Here is a 17055-nt window from a genome sequence, read left to right as displayed (position 1 = left end):
GATTTATTTGCAGTACATGAGAACAGGGTAAGTGCTGTATCACCCCTGTCAGAAGCTGGCAAACCCCATTTACCCATTATAGTCCTGTGGACTCTTGTCCCTGAGCAGGGGAGCTTGACTTGACAAGCCTTAAAAAGACAAAGGGTGAGCTTATGGTTGTGTTGGGAGCACACTTTGTAGATTGGGGTTTATTCTTGCCCTGAGCTGTGGGTGCCTTGCTCTCCTGTCAGCTGCCAACCCTTTTCCATCCAATAGAGAGATAATATTGCCTCACTTTGCCATGTCTATTTAGGACCTAGACACCAGTGACCACAAAATAATCGTGCACAAAATGGGGCCCTGAACTTAGCTGAGACATCAAGGCATAGGAAAAATGATTTGCCCATCTAGTACCCACATGGGACCACATGCTTGGAGTAATGGCAGTGCTAAAAGCAGCAGACTGCAGCTCAGACCTTCAGAGGCTTGCCGCATTCCCATGGGGCTTGGGGAAGAGACACCCCTCTGCTTCCCCCCCTCTGCTCCAGAGAGGACTTTTTTGTACCCTCTTGCAGCGCATGTGGGTCCAGCAACCCTCTATGGGACAGGACCTAGGAAACCATGGGAGAGATTTCTACATATGGCTACAAAGCTGCAGAGTGGCCCAGGGGGCATTGCTTGTCGTGTCCTTAGTCTTCCATCAGGGAATGATGGAGCTGGGCCATAGCAGCCAGCCTACAAAAAATTTATTCGTTATTACTGTATGTTGTCTGGGTTGAATTGACTGAACCTAAGGGGTGGATGCTCATAATTTCCAATGGGTCTGCCCATTCATTTCACAGTAGAAAATGACCAGGGAGGGACCACAACTGCCACCATCACACAGACTGCTTCTTGTGCTTTTCCGTACGGTTTCACATACAATGTTTGTAAGAAAGGGTCCTTTGTAGGCCACCTGCCCTCCAAAATGCAAATCTTCCGCTTAAAATGAGAGCAGTGGGCAGCCTGCAGACTACAGGTGACATAAACCGGAGTTCAGGAGCTCATGAGATCATAAAATGGAATACAAGCTGCAACGTTTGCATTTAAATTGAGTTCTCTGAACAAATGCTTTGGAATGTTCATAAACGAGGGGTTCCAGTAAAAATGTGACTAATGCCATTAGTCATCAGAAATGGACCTTGTGCATTGCCACAGCCACCAGTGGCAGAGCTCCCGTTACCTTCAGCAGGAGTAGGTTATGTTTCTATGAGATTTACTGCCCTTACCTAGCATGTCAAAACCATCAAGGTCCACAGTATGTGAGATGTAATGCTTGATAGCAGAAGGAAAGACTGTTTTGGAATATGAGGAAGCTGCTCTGAAAGGGGCAATAAAAGAGTGTATTAAATGATGATGCCTCTTTTGAAAGGAAATTCACAGGCATCTGGGGCCATTACGTTTCATATCCCAGCAGTCGGGAAATTAACCTTTAACCCTTCTCTGTTGACCTCCTCTCCTTTCTCTTTTTCTGTCACTCATTCTTTTTTCCTAATGACTGGAGAAGATAGACACAGTCTATGATTTATGCTTCTGAAGGCTACAGTCTGCCTCCTTCCTGTACCTTCCCAAGTGCTTCGATGTCTGTGTTCACTCGAGTCTAGAAAAAGTCAAAGCTTCCCTCAGATTTACTTCCATGTCATACTTACCAACACCTGAATTGTTTATGCTTAATTTATTCCAAACCCCGTGTTACCTAATTACCCCTGACCTAGGAATAAATCTTACTCCCATCTTTGCTGTCACCTGGAGGCAGGCAAAGCACTGCAGGTGTTGGGAGCCCTCTGCTTCAGGGAGAGGTTGGACCCCTTGGACTTGCACAGGGCGATGCTGCACAGGGAGTACATAGAAATACACCAAGACACTGTTACAAAACCAAAATCAGGAGTAGGAGTCGCCTCTAACATCTCATCCCGAGGGAGAGGAATGACGGAATGAATGACTGTTTCACCCTCTGATCCCAGGGAGGTCTGGCAGATACAGCATCAGATAATATGTTTTAAAAAAAAAAAAAAAAGTGTGACAGCATCGCTTCTAAGAACAGAACAGTGACTATAAAAGCAGCAAACAATGGTTACAACTCTTCAGGGCTGTGATGTCTGCATACAAAGTCTCTGAAATGCCGTGAGTTAGCAATATTAGCTTTATCAGGAAAAGAACTAGGAGAGCAAGACATGGCCTCTTGTCATGGAAAATGGAGATTCTGTCTGAGTAAGTTCTGATCAGCCTTTGCCTGCAGAGCAACTGAAAGTCCTGAGTCATCACACTGAATTGTAAGCTGCTGGCTGCAAATCCAACACTGAATTCCCACCTATGTTCACTGCATGTATTGGAAAACAAATTTTGCTGACGGAGCTGCACTTCACTGCATGCCAAAATGTGAGTTTCTGGTATGTTTTTGTTTTCCTTGGAGGTTTCCCCTCCCTGCCTTAGGTCCTGCCTCTTACCGAGAGCTGGGACTGGCATAACTAGACCTCACACCATTGTGCTCAGACACGTGGTGACTTGGTTCTTGCCTACACATCTGGTTTTTCAACTTTTTTACCTGAAGAAACCAAAGGTCCTTCCCTTTAAGCCTCACTGAGGTCACACTGGTACTGTTCAGCAGCCACCCTGAAGCTGTGTGCTGATTTAGCCTTGAGGGATGTCTTTTCTTCCAGAACCATCTAAGTTCTCGCCCAGAGAAACGATGACTGTGTGGGCACCTGCTGTTCCTGATGGCTGGCCCAGCTTTGCAGGGAAGATATATTGGGAAGAGGTGATTTTTTCAGGTTACTGGATAGGAATGTGCTCAGCATGATGGAGGGTAGGAGTCTGCTTCCCCACCAGCGATGCACCATCATTGCTTGTCCCCCTGCTCTTGTGTAGACCGTGCCAGCTCAGGCGGCACCATTCAATTTTTTTTTCCTCTGGGCCCTGTCAGGGGATTTGCTGCTATTTGCAGAGAGCTGCTCTGAAGCTTCTGGGGAGGTGTAGTTTTAGGTGGTGTGTTTGCAGCCACACGAGGCAACTATCTCCTGCCCTGGCTGGGGCAGCCCCAGCACTCTGCTTTTTGGTGGGTGCTCCCATCCCTGCGGAAACTGCAGCAGTGGCACATATGCATGGGACAAAAGGGTGCCTCCTGCTCTGTCTGGGACCAGGAGTGCTTGAGGGATAGCGTGTCAAGAAACTGGTAATAGAAATAAATGAAGGCGAACCCCCCTCCTATAGTCCATAGAAGCTATTTTTGGTGCAACTATTTTAAGGATTGCTCTCCTGGCATTCCACATCCTGACATTTCAGCACATTTGCCTCACCTACTGTCTGCATTGCTGGGTTTTCAGCCACAGATCATCCCTATCGAGCCACTGCAGTGATTTTTTTTTTTTTTTTTTAATGCCCTGTGTGTGTTGTACACACAGTGTCATCAGCACCTTTTATTTGTAAAACAATAACTCCAGTATTCAAAGGGGCGTGTCCACTCTCCCCCTGCCCCCAGCACTTACAAGCCTCAGTATCATTTTAATATTCAATGTATGATGCCCTAGTCGAGCAAAACACACTTTGTGCAGGAGCTGTTTAATACAATAAAAACATCCTCCAAAGTGACCCACATGGCAGGGGTAATTTGGTATGCTGCTCTTTCTGCTTTCTGTCTTACTTTTGCTGTTTACAGATATTTTTTGCCTCATCTGTTTGCACAGGGAATAAATGCTGACATTGTTCTTTTCATGAATAAATCTCTTTTTAGCATGTTGGGCTGCACAATAAAAAAATTATCAAACAAATTAGAGCCTGAACCTGCAACCTTTTCTGATGAAAAGAAAACCTGTTTGTGGGCCAGCTCCCTGGCTTACAAGGGGCTTTTTCTGGAGGAAGAGCTGCTCACGTGAGCTACACGTACAAGGTCTCAGAATTTTTGTGCTGCAGAGCTTGACTGTCAGCCAAAGCTGGAGGCGGCTCAGCAAAGGGAATAAAGGTGGTTGTCAGAGACGAGTCTCAATTTCCTCTTCCCCTGCCACCTGCTGCGTTGGAGGGACCAAAGGTTGCTGTAATTTATACCATGGTTCAAAGTCTTGGTGGAATGGTTTGCCTCTAAAGCAAGAGTTATGTCCGTGGTAGCTTTTGCAGCAGGAGAAATTTTTAATGGTGCCTCCAAAATGACATAGATTGCAAAGCAGATTGATGGGAAGAAGTGCCCGTAAAGGCTGTTAAATATGAGGGCAGCAGCTGAGCCTCAGGTACCCTCTGAGCTGTCGGTGTCTGGAGGCTGAGTGTCTAAAGGAGAGGCACTTCCCTACGTTGCTCCTCTGCCATTAGCCATGGGGACCTTCCTCTGACGTGTTGTGTCTGTCCTTGTGTTCAGAGCTAACACCAGCAATTCCCAGCTCCAAGTTACAGCGTTTTCATTTGGCTACATCCAAGCTACAGGAAGCAAATGGCAAGGAATGCTCAGGGCATGGCATATGTTGCCCCAACTGCCATACATTAAGCTTCCCTCTTCCCTCCTGCCTTCAGTGAAAGAGGACTTGTACCCATCCCTGTGCAGGTGTTGAGGGACCAGCACAATGCAAATGCTTATGACCTGCATCCTCAGCAGCTCAGCTGGAAGTGGATATCCTGGCCAGAGCAGTTTGCCTGGCTCAGAAATGCCACCCAGCTTCAGCCAGGGGATTTTATGTATAAATCAGGAGGTTGCACAAGAAAACATCTGAGACGCAGCAGAGCTCTGCCACTGAAGTTGTCCCCAGCACATGCCAGCTGCCCAGCCAGTGCAAGGGTCCCCAGGTGAGCTTGCAGGATGAGCAAAGCACCTTTTCCTGTGCAAGAGAGATGCCTTCTCAGAGGTTTTAGCCCAGAGAGCATCTGTGGGTTGTCTGCTGCCTTGTGCCCCATGCTCTGGCACATCTTTTGCCAGGCTCCTCCTCTGCGTGGTGAGGAACAGATTCAGCTTTCTCAGCCTTTCAAAAGAGGAAAATTGTGTTCCCGGAGATGATTCCCAGTTCACAGGGTTGTGGACACTGACTGACCAAAGGTGGAAATAACAGGATAGGAAGTGTGTGTACAAAGAACTATTTTTATCAATGGATGGATTGTAGTAGGTGCAATAATAAAAAATTAAAAGCTGGTGTGACTAACCCAGGTTCTCAGCAGCCCTGGCTCCCACTGTGCTGAAAATGGTATCAGCCTAAGTCTTTTATGAGCTGAAGACTACCAGGTAAGCAAAACTCTGCTTGGTATCTTCCCTTGGCTCCGGCAGGAATAGTCAATAAGGCCTTTGTGTTGTGCCTGGCAAGGAAACGACGAAAACAACTGCAAATACAGCCAAGAAAAGCTCTGCAAGGGTAAAGATGATAGGATTTCAACTAAGCAGCAGAAATGCACTTTGGTATGAATAACTTTACAGGCTAATACGCCAATGCATGGAGGAAATGTGGTGCCCCGGCTAGTGTTGGTTGAATGTATCCAACGGCAGCTGGCAGCCTGTGGACACCAGTTTTTGCACATGTTGGTGGTTAGGAGAGTTTTAAAGGGTAACCAAGAAAATGCCAGCAAAATCCTATGAAACAATGCTAGTTTTACAAAACCAGATATGCAAGATGGATTATGTAGTAGAAAAAAAAAAAAAAAGGAAATATAACCCAGAAGGCAGTAATTCAATCAGTGACAGCTGACTGGACGTATGTCAAAAGGGAAGGCTAATTGAAGAGTCATTTCTGCAAATACCCAAGATGCAAACAAAACCAAGAGTCTCCTGCTTTCAGCAGTGCTGCCAGAGGTCTTCAGGCACCAACGTCCAGAAGCAGAGTCATGAGAGCCCCTCTCTATAAGAAATAAACAGGGCCCCAGATCTGACCACTGCCGCCCAGAAAAATATGTCCTTCTCCTCTGAAGGGGCAGTCAGGGCCCCTAAGAGCATGAGGGAGGTTAGTCATGGTGGTTGTGTCCAAGGCCAGAAGACTACTCTCATTTCTTCTTCCTTCCTCTGCCCCTCGGTATAACGCATTTAATCTCTGTATGAAGCACAGGATGTTCATGTTTGCCTGCAGCACATATTTCCGAAAGACTTTAATAATTCATTGAAGTAGTTAAGGGTGAGGAAATCCATAACTTTCTGTGGCAGTTTGCTCCCACTGCCCATCAACCCTAGTGCTAAAAATGTGTGCCATATTTCCAATTAAACAGGCGTGATCTCACCATTCAGTCTTTGGTATTCCCTGTCCTTTTCCTCTATGAGGTTAAAAGAGCTCTTATATGCCCAGTATTTTTCCTCCCTTAGAGTGGAAAAAGCTGCTGTCTATCAAATCACTCCTCAGTCATCTTCCTGATGAGCTAGACAGATTGAACTCCCAGCCTTTCACCAGAGAATCATTCCTTGGTTACATCTTTGCTGACTTTTCCCAAATACTTCTGATAACATGGATGTCAGAAATACACTCACTATTCCCAGTTTAGTTTCATCAGTGCTGAGTACAGATGTGCAGGGTTTTTTTGTTTGGGGGATTTTTGGTGTGGGGTATTTTGTTTGTTTGTTTGTTTTCCTGTTTTTGTTTGTTTGTTTGTTTGTTTTATAGATAGCTGTTTCATCCTTGGCCATTGGGGTCCCAGGATTTCTCTGAAGGACCCATCCCAGGCTGCAGACATTTTTTCTAGAAGCATCGAGAATTTGTGCCTCACTTTGCGCTGCTTGTCCTCACAGCCACCACTTCTTTTTCAGGATTTAGATCCCTCCTCCTCCAATTTTGGAGCTGGCTCACCCGTTCTTTGCTGAGAGTACCATTCAGTCAGTTGTCCTGGCACTTGCTCAATCTCGGCCCTTTATTTTTTAGTGTCTGTTACATTGTGAGAGCAAAGGGATTCTAAGGGCGTAGATTAACAGCTTTTATTGATTCCCTTTCTCTTGCACACAAGACTAAACAGCAAACATGAAGCGCAGGAATAGCCCGAGAGAAACTGAGCACAGAGAGCGTTGCACCATGTCCACATCATCCAATGAAGGATGTCTTTGAACAAACAAGGTTTCCCAAAATCTAGAGGGACTTTGCAGGACTTGAGACAGTGAAATCAGTGACAGTTTAGGTCTTTGGATCTCAGGGGGAAAAATTGGGAGTGTGGTTTGGGATCAGAGCTGGGAAGCACAGCTGTTTTCAAGAAAAGAAGAATAGTTTGCTTTGTGGATAAGCACAACAGATAATGAGGGAACAAGTTTTGAGAAATTTTTTGCTGAAAGTTTTTTGAATTTCATCAATTTGCGTCAAGACATTTCTTCCAACATCCAGGAGACAACTTGTATGAATGTATTTATGATTACATGATCAGTGAAGACTGTACATGAAGCAAAATCTTTGCCAGCGTTGTTAGAGATAATGGCATTAGGGAGAAATCCCAAGCAGGGATAATTACTCAGTGTTTAGTATGCCTGGTTATGCAAGCTGCCAAAAAAGTAGTGAATGTGAATACCTCCAAGGAAGGACTTTCCTTAATGATGATTTTGTTGTATCACCATCATGCACTTGTTTGCTTGCAAAGGTGGGGGGTGTGCTGTTTATTTCCCTCAACTGATGTACAAAAAGAATAAATAAAGCCTGGCAAGCTGGAGGGAGGAAAGATGGGCAAGTCAATAAATCACAAACTCATTAAGAGCAGGGAGCAGGTTTTTTATTGCATTGTGAAATGCACAGGAAGCACACAGGCATGAGTCCAGTCACATGCATATTAAGAGATGAGCCATTGCGTTCTGGAGATTACTATTTAGTGAGCAGGCATCGTAAAAGAAAACATTACAGGAGTCAAAATTAGAGGCTGAAGAGGAAATTGCTTGCTATGACCACAGACTTTACAATGGAGCTCGTTTCCACACACAGTGGAGTTTGTAGTCTCATTCGTCGTTGGGCCAGGGTGCTGTGGAGCTGTGGAGGAGCAGGACAGCACTGTAGGGCAGCCTTCATCACCTCACTTGCTTTGGCTGAGTGAGATAAGGTGATGCAGAAGAGGGCGAGAGGTGTCTTCATCCCCACCTCCAGCAAAACAGCGTCCTTCACTCCCCAGCGTCCATACCAGGTGGTATGTTAACAAGAAACAGAGTCTTCTCCCTTCTTCCCCAGCCCCGCTGCCAAGGACTACAGGTACAGCAGGGGGAAGGAGGAAGGCCAGTGGGAAGTGGGGGTGCCCATCCTCAGACTCTTTAGCAGATAGGTGGGTTACCATGTCTGGCTGAGGTGTGCATCCAACGGGAGCAGCAATGCAGCAGCCTGCAGAGCATCTGGGTGCTCCAAAGAACCTGGTGATGTACAGATTGTTAGAAGGGAACTAGAAGCAACAGCCAAGAGGGTAAAATGCTTGCAGATAATGCCAAAAGGCACCTTACTACCTGGTTACAGTAAAGGTATTTCCAGTTATCAGAAAATGTTTTAAAAGGAAATTAAAACAGTCAGAAGGTAAGCAGCTGGACAGACCGTCAAAGATGTCCTTAAAAAGTGTAGGTTGTGTCCACACCAGGGAAAGCAGGAGAGCAAACAGGTGGAAACCCATAGTAAAAGCAGCCAAAATGGATTTTTGTGGAATAAATATTTCAGGCATAAAACCCAACAACAAAACCATTTTCAACTACATTAGGGAGAGGCTACTTGCCAACCAGCACACAGGGCCTAGAGATGACTGTGGTGGTATGGGAGCACTTAAAGTTGACAGGACCATGAAAGCGAAGGCAGGCAAGATCTCTGTCCTGGTGTTTGCTGGAGAGGAGCCTCAGGAGACCTCCCATGCCACAGCTTTTTCCAGCTGGAGATGAGCAAGAAACAGCCTCAGATTGAACTGTCGGAAGAGGAGGTTTTAGAACAAGTTGATGAAATGAATAGCAACAAATCCCTGGGTCCAGCTGGGGCTCAGCCTGGGCTCCCAAGGAGACTCAATTACAAGACTGCCAAACTACTGACTACACTGTGTAACCCCTGCCTTCCATCAGTCATGTGCCAGGAAATGGAGGTGGTAAATAGGATACTCTCCTAAAAAAAAAAAAAAAAAAAAAAAAAAAAAAAAAAAAAAAAAAAGCTTTGGGAAACCGCACTCTTGTCTGTCTGCCTTCCCTTCCAAGCAAATTGTCAGGCAGTGTGATGAAAAAAAGACCAGACAGGCAGGTTGAATTGATACCAAAGATCTGTTATAGCCCTTCAGAAGAACTGGTAGGTCTGTGGATGAGGATGACTCTCTGGACACAGTTTATCTGGCTTCCCCTAAAGGTGATGACAGGTCTGTCACCCAAGTGTCTGCTTATTGTTTAGGAAAGCACACAGATGTGTCTCTGTAGTGGTAGTGCTGATGATATGCACTGAGTTTTGCTCTCACCCTTGTGTATGAGCTGGACCGAGCTCTGCAGGGGCTGAGGAGGAGGAGGAGAGTCACCTGCCCTGTGGCCCATAGCCCACTTGGGCAAACCTCACCATGTCTTGGAGCTCCTACTGGGGATGTGGAGTCAGTAAATATCATCATCATCTTCATCACTGACAGAGTGCCTTAGCTTAACACAAACCCCATAGTGCTACGTCTTGTACAGAGGCAATAATAATGAGAAAAATGGGTTCTTGCCCGTAAATATTGTAGCTACAATACATACAGTGGGTGCTTAGAAACAGTATCCAAGACTGGATTTGATTCTTCTGTGAGGGATGGTTTCATGTCTCCGCTGTTCCAGAGCACACCGCCAGGGCTAATGTTTGGGTCAAAAAACCCTTTCAAGCCCACATCCTTCCCGGCAGCACTGCTGCCTGACCACCCTTTTGCTTGTACAGTGCTTTATTCCTATCTTGTTCTTCTATTTATTGGATTGTTTCTGCTGCTGGAGAAAAGATCCTGGGATTTTCCAAGTTGGTTTTGAATGCTAATCTCAACCTGCAGCCTACTTGTAAACCTATTTAGTTTGGTCTTATATGCAAGTAAAATAAATATCTAAGCTATTCAAAGAAGTATGAGGAATTCCCATTTTTGAGCTGACAGCCTCGTTCCTGTGCCCTGATTGGGGTATACTGGAAAGAAAACTTTCAATGGTTCTTTCTTTGGAATTTGTTTGGTCCTGTTTTGCTAATTGGAGTGAAAAACCATCGCTCGAGGTTGTAGAATCAGCTGATACACTTGTTTGCAGGGCTTAAAAGATTAAATCAAACAAAGAAGCTGCTGGATGTGCATTCAAAAAAAAATTTCTGGTTTTGCCTTTGAACAGTAATGGTATATAATGTGATGATTAAAATGGAGGATGAGGAAGTCTGTTGCTTTGAACAATTTAACCAGTTATTTCCATAGGAGTATGTCAGGGAATCAATGACACTTGATTTCCCTTCATTGTTCTGCATAACTGAATATATTTAGGTCATTATATCTGAATAAACAAAATAACATGCTTAAAAACAACAACAAAAAGAAGAATTATGATAGAAGCAGCAGGTTAAGCGTGGAAAATCAGATTTAACAATTTTCAGAGTCCTTTTTTCCCACTGATGAACTGAGGATTTACATGACTAATGTCTGTTAAAACACTTAAATACCCTTTTCCTCAATGGGAACTGACAATGGGAAGATAAATCCTGCCTGCAGCCCATTCTGTTATATGAATCGAGCCTATGAGTGGTACGGTTTCTTGGTGGGGTATTGGCTGGGGTGGAAAGCACAGCCAATGTTCATATAATAGGTTTTCATCTCTGAAGGCAAATGTCAACATCAATTTACCTCTGGGATAAGTGAGACCTCCTGAGGGATCTCAGCCCTGTGTGGAGAGGTCAGAGCACGAATCCAATGCCCACATTTTAGCAGATGTGAGATCAGGCTGGCAGCCATGCAGGGAAAGGCTGAGGAATGTTGTGAGAGTGGGATATGGTCCAAATCAGGATATTTTTTGAATGTGGAAGAAGGAGAACCAGTGATCAGAAATCAATTTTTCTGTCCTGAGCACCAGGGGACAGTTGTAAATAAGTTTCAGTAGGCTATTTCTCTGTTAATAAACAAAACATGTAAACACATCCTAGACGGCCATCCATCAGAGACATTTTGCATCCCATACGTTTTATGAATACTAGATAATGGAGGAATGTAACAAATAGCCATTTTTGTCTCCCTCTTGAATACCAAATAACGGTTATTAGTATCTGTCAAATAAATAATGTGAATAATTTAACATGACATCGCTATTGTGCAAGAAATGATATCCCATTCTATTAAGCTTTGGAGTCAGTTATTGTGCTAAGATAATAAATACATGCAGTAGCTACAGCAATTATGCCCTAGAAATCTACTTCAAGCGTTGCACTGCTTTAAGAAAAGGAAACCATTCAGGCTCTCTACACACCATGCAAATTATGTGCCAAATCTTCTGCTCATGTCAACTGTGGCTCCAGCTGTTCCAGCTGTGCTCTGTATACAGTGTCCTTCTGTGACCATATATGCACACACCTTTGTGGGTCTGACATTTCTAAGTCTGAAGAGATTTTAGCCTGCTAGCAGTGCTGTTTCCCAAGGGAAAAGTTCTTGAGAAAGGTTCTTCTTAAAATAATCTTGGCAAAACAACTATCCTTTCCCAAAACAATCTTTCTCCAGGTGGTGTATTGCTGTTTCTCTAGTTTCACCAATGGAATTAGAGAGGTGTCATTCCTGTTCACCAATCATGTTAAGTCTGTATTGGAATACCTTACAGAAGGTGGTAAGAATTAGACAATAAAGCCTTCTATTCTCTTTGCCTTCTGAAATATTTGGAGTCTTTCGTGTCCAACAGCAACACACCTTCCTACCTCCAGCTCCTTAATAAAAGTGTTTGTGACCATACGATGTCAACTTGCCCTCTCTGCTTAACTTTTGAACCTTTCCCAGCAAAATCTGCCAGAGGTTTTGCAGGTAGGTTCCACAAACCTGCATGAAAGTGAGGGACCAGGAAGGGAAGACAGATTATATCAATGAAGCCAATATCTGTCCATGGCATGCATCTACAGGAAATCTATCCTAATGCTGTTGGTCAGAGAGCCACTGGCATAAAGAAAGGTGTAACATGAAATATTAGATTAAAAGTATTTCAGTGGTCACTTGGAGATGATGCTCCTGTGCTGCGTTGCATTATTTGTTTTCATATTGTATTTTATAATGGTCTGTTCTGTACTCCCCTGCTCTCCTGACGAAATGTTATGTCCTGAGGTTTGTCCCTGCCCCTCTTCCCTGTCACTCCTCCCAATCCCCTTCTGCAGGCCCTGTCTGTCATTCGGCTGTTCCTCCCAGCTTCTGGAGAGTTCGGGAAAGGACATCAAATGATAGGGCAAGAGCTGAGGAGATTCCTCCCTTTATGTTCCCATTGGTTTCTTTGAATGTCCCTCCAACCCTGTTCCACTCCCACCTTATCCCTCACTGGGTGTTGGTTTGTCCCCTCCTTTAGCCCCTCCCCTGCATATAAGCCTGGAACACGAGGCCGGGTGAGGACTTGGCGAGAGCTGCGCAACTGAAGCAGGCATCGGAACAGGACGGGATAAAGACTTTGGACTTGCTCTCTCACCAAGTCTGACTCCTTTCCTCCGCCACAGACGGGGTCTGTCTTGTGATAAGGGGAAAAAGCCCCCTCACCGCTCCCCTGGTGTTTCGGACCCAGGGGAGTTTTCCTGTCTTGTCGCAGTCTCGAGCTAGCCTGGGCAAAACGGAGCCAGTGGTTCCGAAAGAGACAAGCGACACTCCTGGAAGGCGTTTGCCTCCCCCTCCCAAACTCGGCCACGCTCACCTGCTCACGGGCTCAGGATTCCATATCAAATAGCTTTCAACTATTTCAATGATCTTTCTAGATTCCTGCTTGTTGCTTGTTATTTAATCAATCAAAACAGCTTGGAAAATATTATTATTTAAAATTACTATTTAGGGCTGTAGAAGCTATTCTACTTACAGAAGACCTTGGGGCCATTACCTTTTGCTGGTATTTTATGTGAGAAAACATTTCTTTCTATACATAGAAGAGTGTTTGCATTATTTTATTATTGCATATTTGCATATTTTTTTCTGTGTGGGATGTTTACTACTCATTTTTTTTTTCAGAAAGAAGATGAGGCAAAACATGTATCTCAGCTGAATTTTGAAAGCTTCGAGATGAGGGCTGACAATTTTTTGTGGCCAAGACCTTGTGTCAGGACATGCTTTTTTACCATTCCCAAACGTGTTTTAAAGTACAAGAATGAAAAAACCCTTCCATTGTGGGATGCATCTGCTTATTAGCTACTTGTCCTGCTGACCACATGGATGTTATCTGATGCTAAATGATGGGATTAATTTTTTAATCTCTTTCTCAGAAAAAGGATGCCGAAGACTGCATGAAAAAGTAACTGTCTAAAAGCTAATAAAGGAAATGCCATTGAAAGCTGCCAAAACTAAGACAGCCTGGATGACTGTTGTTTGATTGTGGTACATCTACAGTATCTTAGGGCCAAATGGAGTTCTCTAAAGGACAACTGGGCTGTGGAGTGCAACAGATCGGCACTGTGTACACCAAGGGTTTGCTTCTGGAATTGATCAGAGCTGTAAGACCAGATGAGTGGTTCTCTGCACCTCATTTCTCACACCTGCAGAACGGGCTGCACATGGCAACCCGCTGTGGGCAAAGGCCTGTTCTGTGGCACAGCCGAATCCTCACCTGGAATCTCAGCCGAGTCTTGTTTTGTACCACAGAATCCCTTTGTGATGGTGGAAAGGCACATGAACCAAGCTACTCAGAGATGGCAATTTGCATGTTGTGGTACCCAGCTTGAAATCTCAGGATTGGTCTTGCAGGAGTACTTGGCATGCACAGTTGCATCTGAAATCAATAGAAGCTGTTTTCTGAGCCTATAAAGTGCTGTAGAAAATATGATGTACTATGAAATGATAAGCCTTAGGCATTTCAAGCCCTCCATCCTGACTTAGTGGGTAGTTTGGAGTGTTTGCTCAGTGTGTCTTGTCTCTCTATGCATAACCATCTCCACTGATAATTCATCTCACCAGCAGCACCGTGAGAGTCAGTTAAATGTTTGTGGAATGCTGCTTTCAGAGCAGGGTGTGAGAAGTGTGCAATAAATAAGACAGTCATGCATTGATGATGCGGACAGGCAGGATTTTGAGGAGCAATTAGTGAGGGAGGGGTCAAGTGGAAAAAACCCTCAGTCATATTGCGAAATAATTAAAGATGTGTTGTAACCCATGTGCCCATAGGAAGTGGTAAACAATTGCTCAGACAACCATGCAAAATTAAACACTCATTTAGGAGATCTTGTGTAATACCATTCACCAGTTGCTTTGGTATTTGCAGAAGTGAGGTCTGAGCACATCCCCTTGGTCTAAGAAAATACGATTGCATCCATATTGATATTTGTATATCAGATGAAAAACTGACACTTGTGTTTCCAAGAGCATCAAGGCACAAATGCCACCTCTGCTGGCAATGTCAGATGGCCTCCTGCATCTACTACTTCATATGAATTTTAATGATGTGGAAATGGGGAAAACCTGAAAACACACCATAAAATAAACCTCACCAAAACTCTGTGGAAGGGTTTTGCTATGCTATAGAGATGCTGCCTGCCTACAGATGATTTAAGTGTTCAGCTCCTTTTCTTCTCCTCAAACAACCTGGACTTTCATTAAATGTAAATGACAAAAAGGAAAATAAATGGAAAAAATTAGGGGAACAAAAAGGAGCACTGTGTGGATGTCTTTACTGAGGTGTGGCGGGGCTTCCTTTCACAGCGAGAGTTTCTGGTGGATTTGCCCACTCTTTTGGGAACATGAAAAAATAAGGCACATTACAGGCCCCATCCAAATTAACATTTTCAGCTCAGTTTTCAGGGGATAAAGTTCTTCTTACAGTAATATATTTATTCCATCTAGTAAAGGAGGATACAAGCTTGGTAAGGCTGCTGAGACTGCTGATTTCCATTGTTGTATCAGCTCTTGCCCCAAGTAGTGGCATGCTGCAAAAATGTTATTTGAGAAAATTACAATAATGTTTTCTGATATCTGCTCCAAATACACAAAATGCAAATTGTTTTGAAAGAGATGAATAGTGTGTTGCAAAGCACCATGCAATTAAATAATTGGTTGTGAGCATCTTTTCTCATTAAAATGAAGCAATTGTAAATAACAGAATGATATTTAAATGAAACTGTATGTAAGGCCAGTAAGAAAGATTTGCAAGAAACATTTGTAATTGCATTATCTCTAAGTAGAAAATTTATAAATTATAATGAATTATACAAATGTATCCTGACATAAAAGGGACATGTTCGATCAAGAGGCTGAATATGTAAGGATTAAGTTCTTTATATCGAGGAAGTTTCTCCTGCCTGTATGCAATATTCATAAAATGCGTTACAAGTTTATAAACGGAATAGATGTTTGTTAAAATATGAATTTAGTATGGAAGGTATATTTTAAATATTTAATGAAACAATTATGCTGTATTAGCATGATGCTCTTTGTTTCTTGGATTATAAATTCACAGGGATTTTTATCCCTTGCATCTTTATTTGTCATAGACTTTACTAGAGCTATTATCTGTACGTTTTCTGAATCAAGTCTCTGAGTACTAATAATTTCCAAATACATTTTAGAATACCTGTACTTTGTTCTTCAAATGTATTGTAATATATAAGAAAGTGGACTCCAAGCCTGTCTCACAGCAGATCTCCTGGGTGCCTTTGGGGCAGTTAACTGAGCTTCGCTTTTGCAAAGGGAGGCATGGGATGAAGACTTGATCCCAAATATCTTCCCTGGCTGAACTTCCAGGTGCTTCCCAAGCTGAATCAGTGGTGAGGCGATCCTGAAGTTAAGTTTCTCACCACAGAAGCCACCTAGAAGCCACTAGGAAGCCACTGCACCTTTCTGTAGTACACTCACTGCTCGAAGCAAAGGGCACTACCACCAGGTCGTGCACCATCTTAACCAGCTGACTGGTTTAAGGTGAGCAAGCAAGTGAAGCATAGCAATCCATGCACAGGCACGGAGGTACGATCATGGAACAGAAAAGGAGTGGTCACAAACTCCTGGCTGTTTACAGCTTGGAGAATGGAATGCTGTTCTGACTGCTAATGGCTGCTGATCAGAGCTGAAGCACCTCTTCTGCAAAGACAGGCTGAGAGCTGCTGTTGTTCAGCCTGGAGAAGAGGAGGCTCCAGGGAGGCCTTAGAACATCTTCCAGTACCCAAAGGGGCTACAGGAGAGATGTAGAGGAATTTCTTACAAGGGCATGTAGTAACAGGACAAGGGGGAATAGCCTCAAACTAAGAGAGGGTAGAATTAGATTATTAGGAAGAAATTCTTCTCTACAGGTTTGGTGAGGCACTGACATAGGTGGCCCAGAGGAACTGTGGATGCCTCATCCCTGGCAGTGTTTAAGGCCAGGCAGGATGGGGCTATGAGCACTCTGGCCTATTGGGAGATGTCCTTGACCATGGCAAGAGAGCTGGAACTAGAGGTCGCTTTAAGATCCCTTCCAACCCAAATCATTCTATGATTTTATGACCTCTTTTAAATTGTGGAAGTTAGGTTGAAAACCTAATGAAGGGCAAGGATCAATACTAACAGGCCTAGCATCTTTGTGGCTTCTCCACCAATATCTCAGCAATGCTATCAAGGAAGTTAGAAGCTCAGAACTGCAGTGGCATCTTGCAAAGAAGCTTTTAGAGAAGGATTTAACACAATATCAGCCAGGACAAACATGACTGGCAAACTTTATGTAGGATTTATCCACAGGTGGTGAAAGCATCCTGTGAAACAGAGACAGAGCTCAGTGTTCCAAGGTCAGATTTACTGATAACTGCACAAAGATGTTTCTACATTTTGCTTTGCCCAAGTTATCAGTGTAATACTTGCAAGGAAACTGTTTTGGAAAATGGCTCTCTGGAGTGCTACTATGCTGCTCTGTGCTCTGGAGTGTAACAAGGCAGAACTCACATCTCATTTCAGGCAGTGTTTTTCTCATAAGAGAACTGATCCCAGATTAGCTCTGAAGACAACAAAATGCTACCTGTAGCCATTTTATTTTTATTTGCTGTGGAATAAAAAGAAGATAAACTA

The sequence above is a fragment of the Hirundo rustica genome, chromosome 1 (assembly GCF_015227805.2).
Source record: "Hirundo rustica isolate bHirRus1 chromosome 1, bHirRus1.pri.v3, whole genome shotgun sequence".
Lineage (NCBI taxonomy): Eukaryota > Metazoa > Chordata > Aves > Passeriformes > Hirundinidae > Hirundo > Hirundo rustica.
Note: the sequence above shows the minus strand (reverse complement) of the source record.